The sequence below is a fragment of the Lynx canadensis genome, chromosome C1 (assembly GCF_007474595.2).
Source record: "Lynx canadensis isolate LIC74 chromosome C1, mLynCan4.pri.v2, whole genome shotgun sequence".
In the NCBI taxonomy this organism is placed as follows: Eukaryota; Metazoa; Chordata; class Mammalia; order Carnivora; family Felidae; genus Lynx; species Lynx canadensis.
In genome coordinates this window covers 65,168,733-65,192,543 of record NC_044310.1, presented here as the reverse complement: position 1 = coordinate 65,192,543, position 23,811 = coordinate 65,168,733, and the positions used below count along the sequence as shown (strand labels likewise).

Sequence of the window (23,811 nt, the reverse complement as noted above, 5' to 3'; positions counted from 1 at the left end):
CTAATCTGGCATTAATCTCAGGTTCCCATTCACTCACTGGTTAATGGGGAAAGAATTAACTATATGTCCAATGCAATTTAAATTTAATCCAATCTGATAATTTAAATGATCCCTTTAGGCAGTGTTGAGAATCTCTAGGGGAAAAGTATGTTCAGGCTCTCAGCAGGACCAGCTTCATAGGTCTGAGACCTGTGCAGTTGCACATAGTCCTGCACTTAGAAAGCCCCCACAGCTGGTTTAATGCTCTGTCACAGTCTTAAGATTCTTAATTTTTGAACAAGGGACTTGTATTTTCATTTTGCACTGGGCCTAGAAAAGTATGTAGTCAATGCTGGCCCTCAGGCACCTGCCTCCCTCCCCTGCTTCTCTCCCTAAGATGATATCTGGATATCTGAGGAGAAGGGCATTGATGGGTCCTCATGACTTTGAGAGAAAGAGCCTCCTATCTTCATGGACGTCATTGGCGTGCATTGGGAAGTTACTACTGGTCTCAAGACATCAGCCATTATTCACTGGGTGCACCTTGCTTGGTCAGGACCAAGTAACACCTCTGTATGTCTCAGCCTTACCCCTACTATGTTGGCTATAGACTGTGGAGTGACTACTCTGGTCCTCACCAAGTCTACTGGCCTGGCATTCCACCTGCCTTGTCAGGGCAGGGTGGGAAGATGGTGCCTCAGAAGGCCTTCTGGCTCTTGTCACATCATCTATAAAACATGGGACTTGGAGGAAAACAAAGCCATAGGATCTCCTTCTGTTTGTGGTGCATAGCCAAGTTGTTGTGGTCATACTCCCAAGTTGGTACAGGTGAGCAGAACAAAAATGAGCTTTCCAGGGCCCCCAACTTGGAAATGGGCAATATCTCCCCTCTTTGTTCTTACTATTACTCTTATTTTTGTAATACAACTTCTTTCCAAGCCATGGGGGAAAATTACAAGACACATATCACTATCTTCTACTTCTATTTCTTTCCACAATCTCCTTGGCCAAGAAAGGTAAGTGGAGGTGGGGGAGGTTTTTACTTTCCTAACATCATATCCTCCTACTTCTTTTTTTTTTAATGTTTATTTATTTCTGAGACAGAGAGAGACAGAGCATGAGTGGGTGAAGGGCAGAGAGAGAGGGAGACACAGAATCTGAAGCAGGCTCCAGGCTCCGAGCTGTCAGCACAGAGCCCAACGCGGGGCTCAAACTCACAGACCGCAAGATCATGACCTAAGCCGAAGTCGGACGCTCAACCAACTGAGCCACCCGGGGGCCCCATATATCCTCCTACTTCTTGATGCTAACCTCGTGAAGCCTTAAGTGTATATAAGGGTGTCTTCTCTATACAATGGATAGCCCTCTATGATCTGAATTTTCTGGGCTCAGCTAGTGATGTGCTAAATGGGAAATAAGATAATTAAGCAAACCCCCTATATGCACACATGGCTCAGAAGTCAAGAGTTCACTTTCTCTTTCTCTAGCCAAGTAAACCTCATGGCTCTCCCATAGAACCTTTTGCAATAAAACATGATGTAAGAAGGAAATGAAAATATATCCATGTAACATTTGCAAAAATATTAAGCCAAGAACATTTGTTTTGCAGATTGGTTTCAAGTTTGGGTTTTTAGGTTCCTTCCCTTTCAACAACTCTATCTTATTATTTTGCAATTAATTCTTGAGTTTATACAATATCCAAAGCACTTAGAAAGAGAGCCTGCACATGACTATTCAGGGATGAAATTGGCTCTGCTCTAAACTTCCTGCCTGGGTCCCAGCTCTATGCCTTTCCCTGAATGGCCCACTAGGACCTCAGACTCAGCATCTCCACAACTGAATCCATTCAACTTTTCCCCAAATGAGCTTTCCTTCTTGACTTCCTTCTTTTATCAGCAGTAGAAAATGAGGTTAGTGCAGTAGTTCCCAACCTCTCTTGGCTCACAGTATCCTTAGTATCTTGTTAATTTTTTTCACAATGCCCCTAAACCAAAAGAAATCCTTAATTTCACTTTCTACACAGTTAGGTCCAAACAATTTGTAAGTATGTATGTCCTCACAACCTAATTACATTTGAAATACACATATATATTTTTTTTAATGTTTCATCCTTAAATAACATTAACTTAATAATGAAATATATGCACCTGCTGGGCACTGTATCACTTCTACAATCTTGGAATCAAATTGGGCACCACCCTCACTCCCTGTTCCACAGTGATTTTCATGTAGTAGTTGCGTTTTATCACAGCAACCACCAAAAACCCAGCTTTGCAAAGATACAACAGCACCAAAAGAAATGTATGACATTGACACTGTGGCAGACATAAAGTTCATAGTTTGCATGATGTCCTATAGTCATAGGGTATAATTATGTTTTCTTTGATATTTTTAAATGTCCCACAACACCCCCTGTGAATTCACTGTGGTGTTCCGGGGCACCTCAGCCACATCGTGGGAACTGCAGGGTTACAATGACAGTTTGGAACATGCTGTGATAGATTATTACAGTAATGACCCCCATAAATCACACCTCTTTGTATGCATGCACTAGAGCCAATGGGATTTAGTTTGGCCAATGGGACATTAATAAATATAACATAGGCAGAGGCTTGAAAATTACTGTGCTTTGGAGTTTGCCCTCTCTTGCTGCCGGAAGCCATTCTGCCACTGTATGACACACCTGGGCTAGCTCCTGGGAGAGAAAAGACCTCATGGAGAGAGGCCCCAGTCATCTCAGTCATCCCAGACACATGAGGAAAACCCAAACGATCTAGCTCTAGCCAAACTGACTCAGACCGAGAGAGCTGCCCACTGAGCTATAGAATCATAAAACATTTTAAAACTTTCCTTTTAAACCACTATGTTTTGGGTTGTTTTTAGGCAGCCTAACTGATAGAATGTTAAAGAAATTGCACTTTATACTTTAGGTGATGGAAAATCAATAAAAGAATCAATTGCTTAATGAAGTTGAATAGAGTTAAAATGGATGAACAATGATCATTCAATTGTCTCCTCAGAATTCTCTTAGAAATAGCTTGTGATTTCCAGCCTTAAAGCCTCAGGAACAGATCCTGAAGTTCATAAACATTTCAATTTTATTATAATTGAAGTTAGAAAATTGACTTCAGGGGCGCCTGGGTGGCTCAGTCGGTTGGGCGTCCAACTTCGGCTCAGGTCATGATCTCACCCTGTGTAGGTTCCAGCCCCGTGTCAGGCTCTATACTGACAGCTCAGAGCCTGGAGCCTGGCTTGAATTCTGTGTCTCCCTCTCTCTCTGCCCTTCCCTACTCTCACTCTGTCTCTCAAAAATAAATAAATATTGAAAAAAAAAATTTTTAATTGACTTCATTTGTTTGAACCACAGTTCCTACAATTATAATATAAGTGATCATTAACCTATGAGGAAGCTTGTTTGTAAAGGAAAATGTGAATTTTAATTCAGTTGTCAAAAGAGTGAAGGGAAATCTTGTTACAAAATACAAGAATGGCCCCTTCAGCCCTAGTTCTGATTGCTGACCACTTTACCACAGTGGCTGAAACCCAACAGCAAACCCAGAACCAAATGAAAATGGCCTCACAGCAGCACAAATGCGTCTGTTACAAGATGCTAAATCTTAATGCTAATCAGGCCTTTCCCAATCTTTTGCTAATTCAACAAAGCAAGGTTCCAACCAGAGCACGCAGATGATTGCATGGAACACTTTTTGGCAGGGGCCGTAGGCCGACCATCTAAAAAACCTGTGACTGTGAAGGTACAACCAGGAGCTGCTCTTCAGAACTGCATTGGTGTAGTGTAGTCAGAGAATATCACCATTCTAAGGCACAATAAAATACGCTTTTTTAAAAGGATGAGACTGAGTCATCAAGAAAATATTGAATGTTTATGAAAATAAATTGAAACCCCTTCAGTAAGATTTCCATTAAAAATGAGGGGCGCCTGGGTGGCGCAGTCGGTTAAGCGTCCGACTTCAGCCAGGTCACGATCTCGCGGTCCGTGAGTTCGAGCCCCGCGTCAGGCTCTGGGCTGATGGCTCGGAGCCTGGAGCCTGTTTCCGATTCTGTGTCTCCCTCTCTCTCTGCCCCTCCCCCGTTCATGCTCTGTCTCTCTCTGTCCCAAAAATAAATAAACGTTGAAAAAAAAAATTTTTTTTTAAATAAAAAAAATAAAAAAAAAAAATGATTAAGAGGGGTGCCTGGGTAGCTCAGTCAGTTAAGCATCTGACTCTTGGTTTCGGCTCAGGTTATGATCTCATGCTTTGTGGGTTTGAGCCCTGCGTCAGCTCTGTGCTGACAGTGTGGAGTGTGCTTGGGATTCTCTCTCTCTCTCTCTCTCTCTCTCTCTCTCTCTCTCTGCCTCTCCCCTACATGCTCTCTCTCTCTCTCCCTTTCTCTTAGGATAAACTTAAAAAAAAAAAGATTAAGAAAAGTAGTATAGGCTCTTAAAGTAGTATTGCTATCTAGAAACTTCACTTATTTGGAAAATTCCATTTCCCAGGAGCCATTGCAAATAATGATGCTTTTGGCATCTCCATGAATTAGAGGTAACTGCATCAGCTCACCCTGGACTAACTACCGTCTAAAGTTTAATTCTATTGAGTGAGAAAATTCTCCCAGCCCTCAATAGCATGAGAATGACTGAGGCACTGGTCCTCAGACAGCAGCTCCAACTTCCTGAGCAGGAGACTGAATAGGGCAGTAGAAGAACAAGATGACAATTACCTCATATGGGCCCAAGGGTGAGCTCCTTTCTGACCAGGTGAGGCTCTGTAGAGAGGATGAAGTCAGTAGCCACATCACCAGGGGCCAAATATCCTAGGAGAAGTTATGTAATGAAGGTGTCCAGCTGGGAAAAGCCCACCTAATTCCATATTTCCTGCCTGTGCCCAAGACCCTGCTCACCCCACCAGGGAAACTCCCTGTGAAACAAAAACATAAGGGAAAGGACACTCCAGCCACCACAGACATAGTAAACACAACCGTAACTACAGCCTATACAGAGGCAAAAAAAAACAACCTATCTTTATGTAGTTAAAGAAGCTTTAGAAAATATAGATGCAGAAAGAGAGAGGGGAAAAGAGTCGACTACATACATATACAGTAAGTGTGCTCATATGCAAAAAGGATATATTAGGATCTTCTTTTCATTTATCAATATATACCTTAACAGAATCATTTTGAATTGCATCATATCCAATTTTACAGCCATATCCTTTTAATCAATCCCATGTTTCAGGGTATCCAAATTCTATTTTGTTATTTCTTGAGGGTGTCAGGAAGCCCTGGTTCAATACCAACTGACCAGTAGAGAGAAGTCAGACAGATAGAAATCAAACTATCAGCCTTATTTTTTATAAAAGTTGGATGGAAGACACAGATCAGGTGTGCAGCCCAATGAGACTCCTAACAGGGTATCTGGAGTTAAACAGTTTCCTAGACAGACACAGGTAGAGCTGGAAAACCGCAGGCTTCCCCACAGTCAGGAGGCCTTCCCCATAAAAGCTGCACTTGGCAGGAAGCCAGTGAGGGCACATGCTCTGCAGGTAGAATGATGCAAAGTGTGAAAACAGTGGGAGCAGAGCCCTGACCACAACCAAACAAGCTGCTCCTTTTCCCCTGGGGAGGGGTGTGCGGTGGAAGAGGGGCTGGAAGTATTCCAGAAGTGGCTGTCCCCCAACACAGAAACCAGGCAAAAGCAGGTTACCTACTCAGTGCCATTTCAAAAACAAGGCTGTGATAACTATGCCTAAATTTTTACCTTTCTGCATTTGTCCTATTATTTTCTTAGAACAAATTCCTAGAAGTGGGATTCCCAAGTCAAAGCTAAAAGCATCTTTAAAATCTTTCACACATACTATCAAACTGCAGAGAAGACTATAGATTTACACTCCCAACAGCAATGGATGAAAGTGCACACTTCTTCACTCCCCTTGCTGTTGTGATAGGTTAAAATGGTATCTCATTATTGTGCTCGTTTGCATTTTGTTACTAGGAAGGCTAAAATCTTTCCATTGGACATTTTTATTTTTTTCTTTTCGGACTCCTTTGGTATGCCCTCTGCTCATTTCTTTGGTGAGATTTTCATATTCTTATTCGTTTATTAAGATGCAAAAACATTTAAGCAAGTCACTCTTCTTAATCTTACAATTGTGATGCGTCACATAGCAGTTAGAATCATAAGCCTAACACAGCATGATACTGAGGTTGAGAATGATCATTTGCGTATTTATTAAAACTTTTCCTCATATCAAGGCAAGAACTTATTTGAAGAAGGGACAGGCTTTTGGAAAAGGTCAACATCTATAGCCCACAGAAGTGCTTGGATTTAATATCCTCTGATATTTAGTCTATGCAATGACATTTTTATTTCAAACTTTAAGACACTTCATAATTATTAATCCAGAAATCTGAAATTTTTTTTCTTTTTTTTTAAGGAGAAAATAGTTCATGTTTCATTTTAATTCCAAGTACAAGAGGGACAGTTAAATTTCTTTAAACAACTGCTGACATCATCTCGAGGGGGTGAGGGCAGGAAATGACAGACCTGCATTCAAACACAATAATCACTTTATTACCAGATCTAATGACATGTCTGGGAGAGACCCAGAGTCTTGTCCAGTTAATGCCCCCTTGCCCTTCACTTTTTTATCAAAAAAAAAAAATCCTTAACAGATGTGCTTTATTTTGAGCATATTCAGTACACAGAACTTTAAAATTTTGAAGAAAAACTCAGGGTAATTACTTGTTCTCTTTATTAAAAGATTGCCATCAGAAATATCAGATATAAACTGCTTGCTGAGGCAAGGTGCACGGTTAAATGATTGAACTGATACAGACATTTTAAAATAAACAGTTCCCAGTATTTTGATCCACAATCTGCCAAGGATAGCTACTTTATGTTTTTAGGTAATACAGTTAAGCACTGGTAAACAAAACATTCTTTAAAGAACTTTAAAACTTTTAATGCATTATTTGATATTTTTAAGTTAAATTCCAGTTAGTTAACATAAAGGGGAATATTAGTTTCAGGTGTACAATACAGTAATTCAACACTTCCATACAACACTCAGTGCTCATCACAAGTGTACTCCTAATCCCCATCACCTATTTCACCCATCCCCCCCATCCACCTCCCCTTTGGTCACCATCAGTTTGTTCTCTATAGTTGAGTCTGTTTCTCGGTTTGCCTCTCCCTTTTTTCCTCTTTGCTCATTTGTTTTGTTTCTTATATTCCACATAAGTGAAATCATATAGTATTTGCCTTTCTCTGACTTCTTTCGCTTAGTATAATGCTGTCTAGTTCCATCTATGTTGTTGCAAATGGCAAGATTTCATTCTTTTTGATGGCTGGGTAATATTCTACTGTATAAATGTACCACATCTTCTTTATCCATTCATCAATCAATGGACAGTTGGGCTGTTTCCATAATTTGGCTGTTGCAGATAATGCTGCTATAAACATCAGGGTGCATCCCTTTGAATTAGTGATTTTGTATTGAGTAAATACCCAGAAGTGTGATTGTTGGATCATAGGGTAGATCTATTTTTAACTTTTTGAGGAAACATCATATGGTTTTCCACAATGGCTACACCAGTTTGCATTCCCACCAACAGTACGAGAAGGTTCCACATTCTCACCAACACCTTTTGTTTGTGTTGTTGATTTTTAGCCATTCTGACAGATTTGAGGGAATATCTCATTGTAGTTTTCATTTATATTTCCCAGATGATCAGTGATGTTGAGCATCTCTTCATGTGTCTGTTGGCCAGCTGGAGGTCTTCTTTGGAAAAGTGTCTATTCGTGTCTTCTGCCTATATTTTTTTTTAATTTTTCTTTTTTTTAACGCTTATTTATTTATGAGACAGAGAGAGAGCATGAACGGGGCGGGGCAGAGAGAGAGGGAGACACAGAATGGGAAGCAGGTTCCAGGCTCTGAGCCATCAGCCCAGAGCGCGATGGGGGGCTCGAACTCACGGACTGCGAGATCGTGACCTGAGCCGAAGTCGGACGCTTAACTGACTGAGCCACCCAGGCGCCCCCTGCCTATATTTTAATTGGATTATTTGTTTTGGGGTGTTGAGTTTTAAAAGTTCTTTATATTTTTTGGATACTAACACTTTATCAGATAGGTCATTTGCAAATATCTTCTCCCATTCTATAGGTTGCCTTTTAGTTTTGTTGATTGTTTCCTTCACTGTGCAAAATCTTTTCATTTTGATGAAGTCCCAATAGTTTATTTTTGCTTTTTTTTTCCCTTTCCTCAAGAGACATATCTAGAGGGGCGCCTGGGTGGCTCAGTTGGTTAAGCGTCTGACTTCAGCTCAGGTCATGATCTCACAGTTTATGAGTTCGATCCCCACCTCAGGCTCTGCACTGACAGCTCAGACCCTGGAGCCTGCTTTAGATTGTGTCTCTCTCTGCCCCTCCCCCACTTGTGTTCTTTCCCTCTCTCTCAAAATAAATAAACATTAAAAAAAAGAGAGACATATCTAGAAAGAAATTGCTATGGTCAGTGTCAGAGAGGTTACTGTCTGTGTCCTTCTCTAGGATTTTTTTTATGGTTTTAGGTCTCACATTTAGGTCTTTCATCCACTTTGAATTTATTTTTGTGTATGGTATAAGAAAGTGGTCCAGTTTCATTCTTTTGCATTTTACTGTCCAGTTTTCCCAACATCATTTGTTGAAGAGACTATCTTTTTCCCACTAGATATTATTCTTGCTTTGTCAAAGATTAATTGACCGGGGTGTCTGGGTGGCTCAGTTGGTTTAGCATCTGACTTCGGCTCAGGTCATGATCTCACAGTTCGTGGGTTTGAGCCCTGCATCAGGCTCTGTGCTGACAACTCAGAGCCTGGAGCCTGCTTCTGATTCTGTGTCTCCCTCTCTCTGTGCCCCTCCCCCACTCACACTTTGTCTCTCAAAAATAAACATTAAAAAAAATTTTTTTTAAAGATTAATTGACCATATAGTTGTGGGTTTCAATAATATCTTTGTAAGAGGTCTTAAAGTAATGGATATTGAGCAAATGGTAGTAAATAATTCCTTAACAAAAAAATGTGCTTAGTCATTCTTTCTGTTAAAAAATGTTCCATTTTGGGAGCACCTGGGTAGATCAGTCAGTTAATTGATCTCTTCTCAGGTCATGATCTCATGGTCATGAGATGGAGTCCTCTGTCTGGCTCTGAGCTGGGCGTGCAGCCTAAGATTCTCTCTCCCTCTCCTTCTGCCCCTGCCCTACTCACATGTGTGCTCTCTCATTCTCTCTCAGAAAAAAAAAAAAAGAAAGAAAAAAATCTTCATTCTTTTTAATTCCCTTCTTAACAGTAACATACTTTTAAATCTACCAAATCAATAAATTTCAGAATTCTAAAATTCGTGCTAGTATGAATTGTCCCAAAATATTCCCTTCATCATCTTTATGCTTCTCCATAAAGTATAACAATACCTGTTAGAGCCCTCATCATTCACCATTAATTCAATAAACATTTTGAGAAGCTGCTAACATTCTTAAAAACTTAGTCTCTGCTACATTAGGAGCTAAGGTACAAAGATAAGTAAAACAGTTCTTACCCTCAAGGAAAACATGGTCTAGAGTTTATGGTCTAGCAGGGTAGACAGTGTACAGTTTATAGTGGGGGAGACAGAAAAAGAGAATCCACTGTGGTATAATCAAGTACTGACACTGAGCCCAAGGAAACAGTCACACTGAGGCTGAGGGAATCAGAGAAGGCTTCTAGGAGGAAGTGATGAGTCACTGAGTCCTGGACAATGAGCAGGTTCTAGCTAGGGTGATTCAGGGAAGTGTAAAGGCACAGAGGCAGATGGGTCACAATGAGGAGAACCAGTAGTACAGTTCAGTTCAGATGAAGCATAGAGTTGGGGTGGGCACAGTCAATGGTGAGAGCACTACAGAAGGAACATTACACCTTTACATCTCAATGAATGCTGACAAAAGTTGATAATGAAAGGCTATTCTTACCTTCCTCCCCCCATTTCACAGTTAAAGAAACAGAAAAATTAAAATTAAAATTTTAAATTAAGTAACTTGCCCAAGGTCATATATTGTAGAAGTGGCTAAAATAAAATTCCAACTTAGAAATTCTGATTCCAGAGCCTAGGCTCATCTGCTAATCATGAATGGATTGTATGCTATGCTAAGGAATTTGAATTTCACCTTGAAGGTCATGTGAGGACAACAATTTTAAGCAGGAGAATGCTAGAGTCCATTTTGCCTTTTAAAAGGATGACCCATACTGCTAAACGGACGAAGTGAGGCTAGACCTGAGATGGAACTATGTACGGTTCTGCCTGATGTACCCTGCACAACTAGAGGGACGACCATCAAATGTGGTCTCTGAATGGCACTCAAAGTTGTGCAATACACAACCTACATGACCACATTTAATGTAACTGCAAGTTAGGAGGTTATTACAGTAATCCAGACTTAAGATGTATGAGGGATTGAACTAAAGAAGAAGGGAATGGTTTATAATGCAGAAATAACAATGTAGAATCAACAGGAGCTGGTGGCTGGGTGGATGAAGATGGTGACACAGAAAGAGCAGTCAAAGAAGCTTTATTTTGTCTCAGTCTAAGTTGGAACTACATTTTTTCATCTTCTTCCCTACTTGGTTCTGGGTTAGAAACTTGCACATGATTTGGAAAATGAAACAAAGGAGTCAGCCCTTATGCTCTGAAGGTCATCATGGTTACAGGTGAGTAGAGTAAGATGCAGAGAAGCAAGTGCCAGTCTGTGCTTGTTCTTCCCCACTCTACACCTTCCTCTGCCTCCAGATCCAGCTGTTCTTCCCATCTGCCTGTCCTGCTGACCAACAGCAACCCATGACCAGATACCCAACTGCAAACTCACAGAAGCAACCACGAGGACCAGATCACAGCCTTCCACAGACCTCCATGGGAGTGGAGTTCTCCTTTGTGGACCCTATCAGCAGATTCCCCTCAAGCTCGGACTTGTCCACCATGCCAATGTTTCAGGAAGACTGCTTGGTAACCGCCCTGCTTCACCAACTCTCCTTCCTGGACCCTTACTTCCCCTGATCCCAGCAGGCTTTTTTTGTAGCAACTGAAAAGATTATTCTGAAAGGCATATAGAGCTGCAAAGAACATAGAAGAGTCAAAACAACTTTGGAAAAGAAAAAATTCGAAGGACTTACACCATTTGATGTCAAGACTTATAAATGAATCTATGACAGAGCTGTAAAGATGGACACCCAAATTACACAGGGGCAAAACATGTGGTAAACTTGCCTGGGATAACTTGGAAGGCAGAACATATGCCCATTGACACTGTAATTCTGGGGGAAGTGGTTGGCAAGAGAATAATTGTGGGCTTTTATTTTGTATCTCAGGCAAAGTATTTTTTTTCCCTCATTAGCTTTTTTTTTCAATATATGAAATTTATTATCAAATTGGTTTCCATACAACACCCAGTGCTCATCCCAAAAGGTGCCCTCCTCAATACCCATCACCCACCCTCTCCTCCCTCCCACCCCCCATCAACCCTCAGTTTGTTCTCAGTTTTTAACAGTCTCTATGCTTTGGCTCTCTCCCACTCTAACCTCTTTTTTTTTTTTTTCTTCCCCTCCCCCATGGGTTTCTGTTAAGTTTCTCAGGATCCACATAAGAGTGAACACATATGGTATCTGTCTTTCTCTGTATGGCTTATTTCACTTAGCATCACACTCTCCAGTTCCATCCACGTTGCTACAAAAAGCCATATTTCATTCTTTCTCATTGCCACGTAGTATTCCATTGTGTATATAAACCACAATTTCTTTATCCATTCATCAGTTGATGGACATTTAGGCTCTTTCCATAATTTGGCTATTGTTGAGAGTGCTGCTATAAACATTGGGGTACAGGTGCCCCTATGCATCAGTACTCCTGTATCCCTTGGGTAAATTCCTAGCAGTGCTATTGCTGGGTCATAGGGTAGGTCTATTTTTAAATTTCTGAGGAAACTCCACACTGCTTTCCAGAGCGGTTGCACCAATTTGCATTCCCACCAACAGTGCAAGAGGGTTCCCGTTTCTCCACATCCTCTCCAGCATCTATAGTCTCCTGATTTGTTCATTTTGCCCACTCTGACTGGCGTGAGGTGATATCTGAGTGTGGTTTTGATTTGTATTTCCCTGATAAGGAGCGACGTTGAACATCTTTTCATGTGTCAGGCAAAGTATTTTAAGAAGTGAGCTCAAGTGAGACACCTGGGTGGCTCAGTCGGTTAAGTGTCCCATTCTTCATTTCGGCTCAGGTCATGATCTTGCAATTTGTGAGTTTGAGCCCCACATCAGGCTCTGTGCTGGCAGCATGAACCCTGTTTGGGATTCTCTTCCTCCCTCTCACTGCCCTCCCCACCTCAAAATAAATAAACTTAAAAAAAAAGAGCTTATGAAATAATTGGCCAATTTGCAAGCCAATTTGGGAGCCTAACGAGGAAGGCTGTATGAAAGCTATTGGGCCCCAAATTTTAAAAGACAATTTTGAAAATATATCTGAACACAAAATCCCATTAAAATCTAGCTTTGTTTCTGCCACTGGGGCTAACAAAGTTGTGGTTGGGTTTGAGGATGAGGAACCCTGACTATAGAGATAGGACGGTCTCCCATTGTCCCTGACACCCTGTGAGACTTCCACCCACTCATCGTCATTAGAGGAAACACAATCCCTATGCAAAGGAATGTGGAGGAGAGAAAAAATACTCAAGGACCATGCCACCCTCCATGAACTGTGGACATTGCAGCAGCATCAATCTCCTAAAGTGCTCCTGCAACAAGATGGACAGAAGGGCCCTGCCTTCATTCTGGAGATTCTCACATCCAGATAAACTCCAGGTCTAAAGAATGTGCTGAAAATCCAAGCTTCAGAAATATATGTAATTTCTCTTGGAACTGGGCTTCTAACAACTTTTATGTATGTCAACAAAAGTACTGTAAATTGGGCTTTTCTAAGAAAAAGTGCCCAAAAATTCAGTATACTTGGTATTCTTGGCAGAATCTTTTGTTCTCTTTCATTTTTCAGTCACTTTATTACAATTTAATCTTTGTAAATACTACTTTGGGTCATCCAAGCTTCTGGAAGTACTTTGGATTATTGGAATTATAGTCTTCATTCTGAAAGTCTTCTTCATTGGCTCAACATGCCTTACTTTATTGGGTACCCTCTTTCATGATGCCTTTTAAATCCAAGGATTACTGGTATACATTCTTAGAAGAATTGTGTCAGTATAAATGAATTTTGTTCCATATCAGTTTGGTTTCATTACCTCATTAGCTACAGGGAGTTTGGTAATATAACTAGATTCTTGGGATATTACCAGCTTATTTTACTTCCTTTTAAAATTTTGGATTCTTTTTGGAAATCTGAGGACTTTCAGACAGGTTTTGTAATACTTTTTACATGACCAAGCTATAGAGTGACTTGTCCAGATGATATTTGATCAATATGTTAAGCAGAATTTCTTGAGATTATTTTTCCCATCTGTCAACATATATTTTCTCAAGAGTACATTACTTCATGGTTTCACCAAGAGATGTCCACTGGTCAGAACTGTGATTTCAGACCATGTAACCAAATGGCAAGATGGGGATACTTCATCACACCTTCAAATATAAGTAAGTCCAGGGGTGCCTGGGTGGGTCAGTCAGTTGAGCATCCGACTTCGGTTCAGGTCATGATCTCATAGTTCATGGGTTCGAGCCCCACATTAGAGTCGCTGTCAGTGCAGATCCCACTTCAGATCCTCTGTCCCCCCTCTCTCTCAAAAATAAACATTTAAAAAAGAGAGACAGAAACAAATATAGTTAAGTCCTATAAACTATTAAGACTACAACATATTAATTTCATTTGGTTGTACTGACCATTGCTAAAGTCATCAGGATAGATTTTAGTATGCACTCTCTCAAATAAACTTCAAAAAAAATATGTAAGTAATGTTTAACCTAACGTCTATATTGACATTTATTCTATCCTAATTACTTGACATGTGATTGCAGTATAAAACTATAAATGTATTTTCTTACTAATGTTATCAAAAACAGCAACTGCATAACTAAATTAAGAATTAATGGCTTCAGAGGAATTCAGGCATTCTTTTCAAACAATGTTTCAAAATAAGGAATATTTTTATGATAAAATATATCTTTATCCAAAATCTCAAAAATTCTTAAAGTTTTCATAAAATTTATATATATTTTAAAAATTTTTTTTCAACGTTTATTTATTTTTGGGACAGAGAGAGACAGAGCATGAACGGGGGAGGGGCAGAGAGAGAAGGAGACACAGAATCGGAAACAGGCTCCAGGCTCTGAGCCATCAGCCCAGAGCCTGACGCGGGGCTCGAACTCACAGACCGCGAGATCGTGACCTGGCTGAAGTCGGACACTTAACCGACTGCACCACCCAGGCGCCCCAAAATTTATATATTTTTTAATTTGAGAGGGTGTGTGAGAGAGCAGGGGAGAGGCAGAGAGAGGGGAAGAGAAAGAATCCCAAGCAGGCTCCACACTGCAGTGCAGAGCCTGACGTGGGGCTTGAACCCACAAGCCATGAGATCACGACCTGAGCTGAAATCAAGAGTCAGATGCTTAACCGAGACACCCAGGTGCCCCAAAATTTACAGTATTTTATTTTTTATGATTTTTTTAATGAGAATTTCATTTTAATGTTTTTTTAATTTACATCTAAATTAGTTAGAATATGGTGCAACAACGATTTCAGGAGTAGATTCCTTAGTGCCCCTTACCCATTTAGCTCATCCTCCCTCCCACAACCCCTCCAGTAACCCTCAGTTTGTTCTCCATATTTAAGAGTCTTTTATGAAAAAAAAATTAAAAAAAGACTCTCTTATGTTTTGTCCCCCTCCCTGTTTTTATATTTTGTTTCCCTTCCCTTTGTTCACCTGTTTTGTCTCTTAAAGTCCTCATATGAAGTCATGTATTCGTCTAATTTCACTTAACATAAGTGGGTCGTAGGGTAGTTCTTTCTCTGCATTCTCACCAACATCTGTTGTTGCCTCAGTTGTTAATGTTAGCAATTCTGACAGGTGTAAGGTGGTATCTCATTGGGGTTTTGATTTGTGTTTCCGTGATGATGAGTGATGTTGCGCATTTTTTCATGTGTCTGTTAGCCATCTGGATGTCTTCTTTGGAGAAGTGTCTATTCATGGCTTTTGCCCATTTCTTCACTGGATTGTTTTTTGGGTGTTGAGTTTAATAAGTTGTTTATAGATTTTGGATACTAACCCTTTATCTGATATGTCGTTTGCAAATATCTTCTCCCATTCTGTCGGTTGCCTTTTAGTTTTGATGATTGTATTTTTAAATGAAAGTTCTATATGTTATATTTTATCTTTAATAAGATTTTCTATGTGAATATTAATTTACTGAGGATGATATATTTTAATATTACTCTTTTAAACATTAGCAATAATATATATTTAAATTTTCCAGTGTTATTACAAAGATTACATTAATGGTTAGCCTTTAACCTAATGGCCTCAAGGTAGTCACCATTAAATTGAGAAGGAAGGGTATGGGAACAAGAAAGCAAAGAAATAAGACTTGAAAATGACATCTAGGCAATCATTGGATGTATTTACTGGCACATGGAACTGACTAGATGCTAACAGATCAAAAGCCTTCTAGATTTCTAAGTGAACTGTACTGCCAAATAAATATAATCCCAACCTGAAAAAGCCTTAGACTATTTGAGCATTAAAACAATCCTCAGGACCTCACACTTGCACAAGTAGGAAACAGGCTGTGAAAGTTGTATAGCCTTCAAGAATACACTCCCAAATATCCCCTTCAGGTGTGGCCATAAAAAACATGACATGGAAGTCCCTCCCAGAGGATGGACCCAGGGCCATGGACAAAGGAGTTGACCAGGAGAGCAACGCCATGATCTAATCAAGGAACTTCCCCCAACCCCACCTTATGAAGACAGGATATTTTCATAATGCTTGTTCAGGATTTCATATATACTAGCAACTAGAAATTGTTGAGTGTCTTCTGTTTTTCTGTTTCCCAAAAGAGAGGTTCATTTGTTTTTGTTTTGTCTTGTTTTGTTGATTTATCCTGTTCCTGATTCACCACTCTATATTCAGATCACACAAGAGGCCCCATCCAGACACCATGTCCATCACTGGAATATCTGAACTTTGTGCCACTTCACTGACTTCATAGGTCTTTGGGTGCCTCCTATTAGAAATGGATATTTTCTATAAAAGAATGGAATAGATATTTGTGACCAGAAAGACTGTGGAGGATACTGGTTAGCAAGTCATTGAAAACCATTTTCTTTTTCTCCTGGGACACTGTTAGCCTGTTTTGTGGTCAGTACTGACCAATATAATGTGAGAAGTAACATCTGTTGCTTCCAGGCCTGACTTGTTTGGCCTCTGACTCATGACCCTCATGCCTTTTTCCTTCCAGCTGGCTAGGCTGGAGATGAGAAGAACAACTTTGGAAGTTGTGGTGTGAACATGGGGGATCCAAAGGACAGAAGAAACAGGAGTCCCTAAAAACGTGTAGAGAAATGCCACCCTCTAGGAGTGACTGTATTCCATTCTTACCTGAGCAAAAATAAATATACTTTAATCATATTAAGCCCCTGAGGTTTGGAAGGTTATCTATTACAATCACTAATGTATATACAGCAGAAAGAACAGCACAAAGATAGGAAGACTGAAAGAAATGACACAGCCTGAGGAGGGTAAGTGGTTCTCTTTGGCCAAAACATAGGCACAAGAAAGAGAACAGCAACGAACAAGAGGTTCCTTTGGGCATATTGCTATGGGTCTTAAACACATGCAAAAATTTGGACTTTATTATGTAGAAATGGGGACCATCAAAAGTTTATATCTATTATATATCTTCTATTTAAAACTGCTAGAGTCAGTGCTGCCAGTAATCTGCCTTTTCTCAGGCAATTGAGAATCCGTATCTTTCACACACTGTTGCCCTCCAAAATTGAGAATATACAATATAACCACCAAGCTGACAACAGCTTTTGCAATCTGTTAAAGCTGCAACTCACATCAAAATGGATCCTGCCAAATTCAGTAAGAAAATCGAGAATCAGGGGTGCCTGGGTGGCTCAGTCGGTTAAGCATCTGATTTCAGCTCAGGTCATGATCTCGCGGTTTGTGAGTTCCAGCCCCGCATCAGGCTCTGTGCTGACAGCTCAGAGCCTGGAGCCTGCTTCAGATTCTGTGTCTCTCTCCCCCTGCCCCTCCCCTGCTCACACACTCTCTCTCTCAAAAATAAACATTAAAAAAAAATTTTTTTAAGAAAATGGAGAATCAGTAACCTTCAGAGAAAAAAGTCAACTTTCAAAATCTGTTTCTTCATGAAAGTGTGGTGTGTCGGGGGGAGGGAGAAAAGGAGATGTCTTTGCAGATAATGCTATTCCTGCAACAAAACAAAACTGAAAATGGGCTTAAATCAGGGGCGCCTGGGTGGCTCAGTTAAGCGCCTGACTTCAGCTAGGGTCAAGCCTTGCGTTGGGCTCTATGCTGACAGCTCAGAGTCTAGAGCCTGCTTCAGATTCTGTCTCCCTCTCTCTCTCAAGAATAAAAACATTAAAAATAATTAATTAAATTTAAAAAGACGGGCTTAAATCACGGTCACATTTACTAAGCTCCTTCCATGTGTGTCTAGCAGGTGTCCTGCTAGAAGTCTACAATACAAAGATAAATTACTTACCAGGACTTCGAATTACTCAGAGTAATACAATTAGTAGGAATAAAAACACATTAACCAGGATACATTAGTGTACATGCTATTATAAAAATAGGACCCAACCGAACTACAAGGTTTGGGGAAGAATCAGGGGTCACAGAACTTTCTTAGCCTCATACTGAAGATCCTTCTTGATCAGACTCAACCTACCCTTGCAGACTGAAATTTTGGTACTTTTCTTCACAAAATCATTTGCTCTCATACCTATCCTCCACCTTCCCACATCCATTCCTTGCCTTCTACCTCATTTTCTCTCCCTGACTCATTGCTGACCACTGTTTAATGTGCTGCCAAGACTCTACCCATGAACTCTCCCCTGGTTCCAGTGGGATGTAGTCTCCCCCTTCTCAGGGGTCCCATCAGAGCCCTCGCAGGAAATTACCACTCCTCTGCTTTGCATTATGGCTACTTTCTGACTTGCTAGTCTTGTCTCATCTCCACTCTAAACTATAAGCCCCCTGAGGATCAGGAATGTTTCTGATATGGCACCTTGTATGTACATAGTGGATTTTCAGCATTTTTTGAATGTTAGAATTTTAAACCCAAAACCCACTCCCTGCAGATGCTAACTCAGCACACACAAATAGTCACTGCATTCTTTGGTCCAGAGCTAAATCGCTGGGTGTATGGTATTTTCCCATGGGAGGGGAACAATCCTGAAAGAATATTCAGTAATAACAAGCTGAAGAAATAAAAATAGTACTACACCCTGGTTCTAACTAGTGCCTAGTTGTATTGCAAAAATTAAGATTGTCCAATTGGTCAAAATGCTTACATACTGATTAGAATGTATTAAAATGTCTAAGTTTGCCTTACTGCAAAACAATAGAAAAAAACAATAGAAAACAATAGAAAAAACAAAAAAACAATAGGAAAAAAAAACAATAGAAAAAAAAAACAATAGAAAAATCTCTACTTTAAAATATGTCAGCATTTGCTCTTAAGCAATCCAGAGAGGAGAAAATGGAAAGTGGCCTCCCCTTTCTAATATCAATACCATTAGCAAGTGGTATTGACATGAGGGCAGCTGGAAATATGGTCTATAATGTCCCCACACTACACATGCTATAAGAGCTGGAAGCTAAAACATGGAGACAAATCAGCATTATTCAGGACAGAATGGTCAAAGCCAAAAGTAGAAAAAAATTGATGTCTATAAAATATTGAAGTAGACTGAATGTGTTCACTGAGGCCTGGAACATAATAAAGGAAATACATGCTTAAAATTTAAGTGAGGACACGTCAGGCTCTGGGCTGATGGCTCAGAGCCTGGAGCCTGTTTCCGATTCTGTGTCTCCCTCTCTCTCTGCTCCTCCCCCGTTCATGCTCTGTCTCTCTCTGTCCCAAAAACGAATAAACGTTGAAAAAAAAAAAAAAAAAAAAAAAAAAAAAAAAAAAAAAAAGGGGCGCCTGGGTGGCGCAGTCGGTTAAGCGTCCGACTTCAGCCAGGTCACGATCTCGCGGTCCGGGAGTTCGAGCCCCGCGTCAGGCTCTGGGCTGATGGCTCAGAGCCTGGAGCCTGTTTCCGATTCTGTGTCTCCCTCTCTCTCTGCTCCTCCCCCGTTCATGCTCTGTCTCTCTCTGTCCCAAAAATGAATAAACGTTGAAAAAAAAAATTTTTTTTAAAAATAAAAAAAAAAAAATTTAAGTGAGGACAAACTTAGGATAAGTAGAAATATGTACAAGTTTTTTTTAAGTGGGATGAACTTAAGGTTTTGTTAAGAGATAAGAGCAGATGAGAATGAAAATATAAATCCATGGATAATAGCTCCATAAAATATTAATAGAGGAATTTTTGTGGCAGTGGTCCCCAGTCTGTTGAGTACTGGGGCCCCTTGGCCACCATAATTAGTACAAGGACACTGTAACTACATAAACACAGCAAGCCCTGTGGACTGTATAAACAACATGCCTAACACATTTGTACTATCATTTGACACAAACACAAAGATGTTTTTCCTGAGTAACAGAATGGCAGACAGGTTGGGGAAACTGGGCAGACTGATCTAGTAGGAACACACAGCTCTGAGAAGAGCTGTCAGAAGGAGAGGGAAAACTCTACTCACCAGGGGGGCACATGATGTTTGGGAAGGATCCCAGAAGGAGCGCTGGCTTTGAAAGGCCCTGAGCAGAAAACAGAGGACAGAGCCGGCAAGATGGCACAGGCTGTGTAGTGAGTAAAGGAACCTCTCAGATCTTCAAGACAATTACCACATTCAAAAAATTCTGTGTATGGTTAAAGTTTTTGTGGGAAATGGTCAAGGGGCTGAGCTTCTGGATCACCGCAAACAGCAAAAAAGTGGAAGTAATGGGACACATGAGGAATTAAAGAGTGGGAAATCCAAGGAAACAGGAGAAGGGGCACCTGGGTGGCTCAGTCAGTTAAGTGTCTAACTCTTGATTTCAGTTCATGTCATGATCTCATGGTTCATGAGTTCAATCCTGCATTGGACTCCGTGCTGACAGCATGGAACCTGCTTGGGATTCTCTGCCCCCCACGTGCCCCTCCCCTGTTCACATGTGCTCTCTCAAAAAAATAAAAAATAAAAAAAGGGGGGGCAGCATTGGGGCACTTGGGTGGCTCAGTCGGTTGAGCATCCGACTTTGGCTCAGGTCATGGTCTCATGGTCTGTGAGTTAGAGCCCCACATTGGGCTCTGTGCTGACAGCTCGGAGCCTGGAGCCTGCTTTGGATTCTGTGTCTCCTTCTCTCTCTGCCCCCCTCCCCAACTTGTGCTTGATCTCTCAAAAATAAATGAAAAAAAATTTTTTAATTAAAAAAAAAAAGGTGGGGGGCGGCAGCAGCACTATGCCTGTTATAGGCCCTGGAAATGGAGCTCAAACCTAATTTAATCTGGCATGGGGGTCTTGGGCAGTATCGGAGTTTCTTACATAAATTCACTCAAAAGTGTTCCTGAATCCTCAGAAGCTTTTTGTCATTATGTGTTTCCTTGGTTGATGGAATAATGCAAAAAAAAAAAAAAAAAAAAAAAAAAAGATTTTGTACTATAGATTTTGCACTATAGGTTGATGGAATAATGCAAAATCAAAAAAAAACAAACAAACAAACAAAACAAACAAACAAAACCACTATTTTCAGAGTACTGGCCTGTTCTGACTGAAGCCAAGAGGAATATGAAGTTGTTAGCTTCACCAGACAGGGAAGGCTGAACTCAGTTCACCAGAGAACTATGAAATGCCACATAGGCCACGGTCTTCTTTGAGAGCATCCATGGACCACATCCCAGGCCCATGTATTGCCAAATAAATAGGTAATGCTAGTCACAGAAAGGCCCTGAATGGGTGTAATGGTTAGAGCTTTCATCAAAACTTGTTTCCTTTCCTTGCTCTGTTCCATTTAATCCTCACAACAACCCCATTTGGAAGTTAACATTATTAGCCTAATATTAAAGATGAAGAAACTGAGGCATAGAATTAACCAAAGTCATATAGTTAGTAAACAGCACAGAGTCCAAAACTTTGACTGTGAAGCCTGTAAGAATTAATTAACTATGTATTGTACACTGTGCAAAGTACTAAAACAGGCATATGATTAGCAAATGTTATGTATATTACTGCATTAGGGTTCTCAAGAGAAACAGAACCAGTAAGATGTAGGAATTGGAATATACGAATTGAATCACATGAGTATGGAGGCTGGCAAGTCCAAATCTGCAGTGATCTTCTTGAAACCCAAGAGAGACAATGCAGTTCCAGTCTAAAGCAGGTGCAGGTACAGGAAACCTGATGATACAGAAGAAGTCTGAAGACAGTCTACTGAAGACTTTTTTCCTCTTACTCCAGGGAAGGTCAATCTTATTCTATTTAGACCTTCAACTAATTGGATGATGCCCACCCACATTATAGAAAGCAACCAGCTTTACCCCTTAAAATATTAATCTCATCAAAAAATACCCTTGCAGATATACCCAAAATAATGTGTGACCAAATATCTGGGCACCCTATGGCCCAATCACATTGACATATAAAATTAACTATCACAATTACATTCCAAATGAACTTTCTTTCAACCCTTTATCCTTATAGTACCTTTATAATTTACATACTTTACTAGTCTGGAATTTAATACAAGTACTTTTTAGTCTCAAATACTTAAGAACCCACAATTCCCTTTATAGCAATTAAGGATATAATTTACATTTGTATCTCTTATTTTTAAACTTTAAATTAGAGTTTAAATGTAGACTTTCAATTGCTATGTCCTCAGGGAACTCCTAAACTTAATAAGACATGAATTTGAAATTAATGCTTTCAGAATTAAGCTTTCTGATAAAAATCTTACTTAAGCAAATTTTATTATTTTTCACATTTACTACAGAGATAAAGATAAGGGGGAAAAATGTCTCAGGAAAATGAGTTCTGAGGCAGAAAGGGCAATTTAAATCAGGAAGTGACAAAATGACAAACAGCAGCTAATAAAATGCCTGGTAAAAAAGAACTTTAGGGCTATAAGAATGATATCTAGAACCAAAAGGGAGTCCTACCTTGCTGTTCAGAGCTAAGGGTTAGTGTTAGAGTTAGGGCTAGGTCTCACTGTTAAGGTTCCCTAGGGCAGGAATCACATCTTTATGTCTCCCTCCATCTACCATGAGGTATAATACAGGCCTTGCATAATAGGTTCTCAATTTTGTCAAGTTAAAAAAGAATAGATATTTGGAGAAAAGTAACTTAGCAGAAGGGAATTAAAAAAAAAAAAAAAAAAAAAAGAAGGAATGTGCTGTCCAGGCATGTGATATGGCTTGGTTACAGGCTTATTAGGTAAGAAGGCTGAGATTCCAAGACCTTTTTAGATTATTAAAGGAGTAAGATTTACATGAAGGCACATTCCCAAGGCCTGACACACTTATTTAGCTCAAGAAATACTTTAATTCTTCCCTATGACAATAAAACATAACAAAAATTGGTCACTTAAAAATCCTCACTATTGGGCTGCCTGGGTGGCTGAGTCGGTTAAGCACCTGACTTCGGCTCAGGTCATGATCTCACAGTCCGTGAGTTCGAGCCCCGCATCAGGCTCTGTGCTGACAGCTTGGAGCCTGGAGCCTGCTTCAGATTCTGTGTTTCCCTCTCTCTCTGACCTTCCCCCATTCATGTTCTGTCTCTCAGTCTCAAAAATAAATAAACATTAAAAAAAAAATCCCCACTATATCCCCCACCTACCAGGCTCCCCCACCCCTTAAAAAGCTAGTAACTTTTCTAGGTTACTTAGGAAAAAAGAAAGTTCATTTCCAATTCTCCTTTTCTAATCTTTCTGCCAACTTCAAATATTTGGGCTTTGCATTTCAGCTTAAAAATCTTTTTTGAAACACACACACACTAGGATTTATGTCAATCTCAGTTCTGATTAGAAATGCAAAGTCAGCTTCACTTGGGGTACAGCACTATGGGAATTCTAATGCAATCAGAGGTCAGACATTCCTTCAAAGTCACAAGAACTCTCACATAGATTGATTTTATATATATATATATATATATATATATATATATATATATATATGGCAATCCAAAAACCTTTTCACTTTGTATAGTACATTTCCAGGAAAGAAAACCCAAACTTTCATAATTGATATACACAAAACACCAATTAAACAAAGCTGTTGTCAAAGCTTTCAGAGCAAGAGCAGAAATTCTGGCCTAAAACACAGGGTCCGTAACATCTGAGAAAAGTGCCTTGAGGTCCTTCCAATTCCAATATTCCATCTGAAAGAATAAGCACAGCCAATTGTCTGGACATAGAGTCCACTCATTAGAACAAATACATAAGGAGAGAGTTCATTAGAATAGAGGTACAGTCAGAGAAGAATGAAAATCATTAACCCCAGGGTTAGAAGTCACATGGTAATTTTCTAACCACTCTTACTAATGAAATCATAGAATCTTAGGATTGGGGGAAGTATTAATATATAATCTAGATTCCAGACAAAACACTGCATCAGAAAGATGACTACCCATATTTTGCAAATTCAATTCTTATGCTTAGTGAACTGTATTTGGAAACAAGCAAAAAACAAAAAACAAAACAAAACCCCCCCAAAAAATGAAAAACTTG

General features: G+C 40.0%; 1 pseudogene; it reads left to right on the top strand.

The window, feature by feature from the left end:
- Positions 1-450: 450 nt before the first annotated feature.
- On the top strand, positions 451-13,614 carry LOC115519737 (annotated as a pseudogene).
- Positions 13,615-23,811: the final 10,197 nt, after the last annotated feature.